At 45.5% G+C, this 4,425-nt stretch overlaps 1 pseudogene; it reads left to right on the top strand.

Moving 5' to 3' along the window:
* The first annotated feature begins 3,021 nt into the window (after positions 1–3,021).
* Positions 3,022–3,964, top strand: LOC122119528 (annotated as a pseudogene).
* The last annotated feature ends 461 nt before the right edge of the window (positions 3,965–4,425 follow it).

Genomic DNA, 4,425 nt, shown 5'->3' with positions numbered 1-4,425 from the left:
GTCTACTCAGTTCCTGTGCCAAGATGGACATCTGTAGAACATCAGATGGAAAGTTGGCATTCCCTCCCAAAATGTTTTTGACTATCCTGAATTAAACCTTATTTCCCTTCCCAAGCTGCAAACACATAGAAATATGTCAAGGGCTCAAGAGAGATGGACAAAGACTTACAAATACATAAAATTATATACTTTTGGGGGGTGCCCAGTTGTCAGCTTGAACTCTGGGCCTGAGTGCTATCCCTCAACTCTTCAGCTCAAGGCTAGTGCTCTACCACTTGAGCTACAGGGCCACTTCTAGCTTATTTTCTTTTTGCTTATGTGGTTCTGAGGAATCGAACCCAGAGCCTCATGCATGCAAGGCAAGCACTCTACCACTGAGCCACCTTTCCAGCCCCCAAATTATATACTTTGTTTCAGTAATTCAATGACAAATCATGAAAGGCATATCTTGATTTTTCTTTGTTTAATGGAAATGGGAATATACACTGAGTGCATTAGGGAGTAGGTGATAGTTTGGATGCTGAGTTGTGGAATGCACTCCTGGGCATGGGAGACACTTGCCTTTGAGAACTTGTGTGGGGATGCGTCTCCGCACACAGCTTCACAAAACAATGCCCATAACTTGTATGGTGTCATAGCCATCTTTCCATAACAGCAAATAGAGGTCAGGCACTGATCTTTCTCTGAAGTGGACTCAGCAACACAGAAAGGCACAAAGAATGAGAGGGAATGACTGCTAGCCACCAGATATCAGCTTCAAGAGCTGTCCTGACCAGAATCTAGGATAAATTGAGCTGGAGAAGGCTGATCCCCATGCAAGGCTCCTGAGCACTAAGGACCAGGCACTATTATAGGTGTTGGAGAAACAAGTGAATGTGGCTCTCTCCTCATCAATTTCATGCTGAAAAGAAAACCAGAAATCATAATGATAATTTTTGTAAATCAGAGACATGACATTGGTAGTTTTGTGGCAACAATTTCACAGCGGGTATGTGAGGAGATATCCCTGAGGAGGAGATAGTTAACCTGAGAGCCATCATCCATGCAATTAACTAGAAGCAGATACTCCAGGCAGTAAGAGCAGCAACTATATCCCTCAGTGATGGGAAAGGACGTAACTTGCTTCAGAAAAGGAAAACATCACTGACGTGCTTGCTTGTGAAGTAAGAAAAAAAAGGTACAACGAAGAAAAAAAGATCAGACATGAAGATCAGAATAAATTATATAGATATTGGATGCTGCGAGTTACAAGGAGAAAAATTCTGATGTTATTCTAAATCTGACATGACCCACTGGAACCAAAGTGCTCAAATAGTACCTAGACACATCTGATTCACCTATATACTTTTAAAATGTGATTCTAGCCAGGCTCTGGTGGCTCACAACTGGAATGCTAGCTACTCGGGAGGCTGATACCTGAGCATCAGGTTTGAAGCAAGCCCAAAGAGGAAATTTGGAAAGACTGATCTCCAATTAAACACCAAAATTATGGACATGAAGCTGTGTTCAACTGGTAGAGCACTAGCCTTGAGAAAAAATTAAGGGACAGCACCCAGGCTCTAGGTTCAAATCCCTGGACTTCACAAAACAAAGAAGTCAACAAATAAAATTTGGTGCTCAGTCGATCAGCACTTAGCATTCTACTTCAATGTATTTAGTATGAGCCTAGGAAGTTACATCCTTAGCATATGCTCTCCCCTCATATTCTGCTTCATTACCAGTATTCAAATGCCTGGCATTAACAAAGTCTCCTCCCAGTTAGCATAGCAGTCTACCACTGGGAATTAATAGATATATTTTGAATTATCATGATCTATCCACACACATCAAATGAGTGGTAGCCACATTCCACTATTCTGAATGATTTTGCTCCCCCTTTGAGTTAATAAGGCTTACCATTAAAAGCTATAGAATACTTATCAAATTAAGTCAACAATCATCATTCTTCGACCCAATCTTGTAACCTATGTTATGTGTGTGTGTTTTTTCTTTTTTTTTTTGATGTCGATGCCCTGTATCTTGTATATACATTTCTCTAGCTATGGGGGGAGAAGGGAAAAAACAAATGCTTAACTAGGGATGCAGTTTGACCCATTTTAACAATGAGATCAAGACACTATGTTCAAAAACATACTTTACAATTTATGCAGGGAGTGGGGAGGTGGGATGGAAAGGAGTAGTTGTCGAGGTGGAAGGGTAGGGATGGTAGGGGAAAAACAAAGGAGGAAGTAACAATGCTTAAGAGGAAATGAACTCATTACCTACTTTATGTAACTGTAAGTCTTTGTACATTATTTTTACAATAAAAAACGTATTAGAAAAGATGAAAAGACCCAGAAATAAAACTACATACTTACAATCATCTGATATTCGACAAAAGAGCGAAAGATGTAATGTGGAAAAAACATAGCCTTGCTGGGTGCCTGTGGCTCATGCCTTTAATCTAGCTACTCAGAAGGCTGAGATCTGAGGATGGTTGTTGAAAGCCAGCAGGGCCAGGGAAGTCCATGAGACTCTTAGCTCCAATAAACCTGAAGAAAATGGGAAGTGGAACTGTGGTTCAAGTACTAGCCTGGAGATGAAATGCAAAGGGGTAGCTCCGAGGCCCAGAGTTCAAGCCCCACGACCAACACACACAGACACACAGACACACACACACAGACACACACACACAGACACACACACACACACACACACACACACACACACAAACACACACACATACACACACATCATAGCCTCTTCAACTATTGGTGTTGGGAAAACTGGACATCCACAGGCAGAAAACTAGAAGTGGATCTCTGCTTGCACTAACATCAACTCAAAATAGATTAACTATATTAAAATCAGCCAAACTACTATAACACAGAAAAAGGGTGATATTAGAACTTATAGGTATTGAGGTGCGAGCTGGGCAGCTGCATGCCGAGCACCAGTAGTTGCGCTCCAGATCCTGCAATCTCACACCGCCTGCCTAGACTCAGTAACCGCTTACTCCAGTTGGCCCCTGCGACAGGCGCCATGGATCGAGCGGCGCCCCGCACTCTGGGCAGCTCTGCTCACCGCCCTGGCTCTGTTCCTCAGGCCGCCGGTGACGAGGGTCCCATCTTACGCTGAGAGCCCTGTGATGCCAACGCGCTGGCTCAGTGCAGGGGTGTGCCGATCTGGTGCCTGAGCCAGGCTATGCCTGCTGCCTGACATGTGCTCTGCGCAAGGGCCAGCCGTGCGGTGTCTACACCGAACGCTGCAGCTGCATCTAGGGGCTCAGCTGCCAGCTGCCACTGGGCAAGCCGTGCCCACTGCAGGCGCTACTGGACGGCTGCAGGTTCTCCCCCAATGCGAGCATCCTGGCCAGCTGAGGCTTACCTGCTGCTGGTGCCCTCCGCCTCAGGAAATACTAGTGAGTCGGAGAAGGACCGAGGCACAGGGAGCGTGGAGAGCCATGCCCTGCCCAGCACACATAGGGCGCCCTCCTCCAAGTTCCATTCCATTCACTCAAAGCTGGACACCATCAAGAAAGGTCACGCGAAGGACAACCAGCGCTATAAAGTTGACTATGAGTCCCAGAGCATGGACACCCAGACCTTCTCCTCGGAGTCCAAACGGGAGACAGAATATGGTCCCTGCCTTAGAGAGATGGAAGACACCCTGAATCACCTGAAGTTCCTCAATGTGCTGAGTCCCAGGGGTGTGCACATCCCCAACTGGGACAAGAAAGGATTTTATAAGAAGCAGTGTAGCCACTCCAAAGGCAGAAAGCGGGACTTCTGCTGGTGCGTGGACAAGTATGGTCAGCCCCTCTCAGGCTTCAAGAGCAAGGGCACCAATGGCGTGCACTGCCTCGGCATGCAGAGGCAGTAAACCCCACTGCATCAGTTAAATTGGAGCTCCAATACGCCTTACTTTGCACAAAAGACTGCCACGGACAGAACAGCACCTGCCTACAGCCTCAACTTATATTTCTTTTTGTGATGACTTGGTTTTGTGTGTGTGTTATTTTTTTAAGAAAACCAAAGTTTAGACAGAGATTTTTGAAATGTCTATTGTTCCTTTAAATGGTAAACTTGAGCATCTTTCCACTTTTCAGTAGTCAGAAAAGAAAATTAATTTCTCTGTTGCTTTCTGTAAAAATAACTGATACTCCTGCCCAAAGCATCGGATTTGATCCCCTTCTAGAATCCTCTCCACATCTGCCCATTGGAACAGCTGACCTTCTGCCTCCCTCACTTCAGTGGCTATTGTAGAAGACACCTCTTTGCCCTCTGCCCTGCTCAGGCCTCATGGAGAACAGGAAAGTCAGAAACTCCAGTCACCTGGACAGGACATCTCTACCATACATGAGACCCCTGGCCCTCCTGGAACTATCTGATTCCAAGGCATGGACCCCTGGGCCACAAAGCTTCTTCATTATCTGCAAGTGACTTG

The sequence above is a fragment of the Dipodomys spectabilis genome, unplaced genomic scaffold, assembly GCF_019054845.1.
Source record: "Dipodomys spectabilis isolate Male_0828 unplaced genomic scaffold, ASM1905484v1 ptg000172l, whole genome shotgun sequence".
NCBI classification, from domain to species: Eukaryota; Metazoa; Chordata; class Mammalia; order Rodentia; family Heteromyidae; genus Dipodomys; species Dipodomys spectabilis.
Note: the sequence above shows the minus strand (reverse complement) of the source record. Positions and strands in the feature narration are given on the sequence as shown.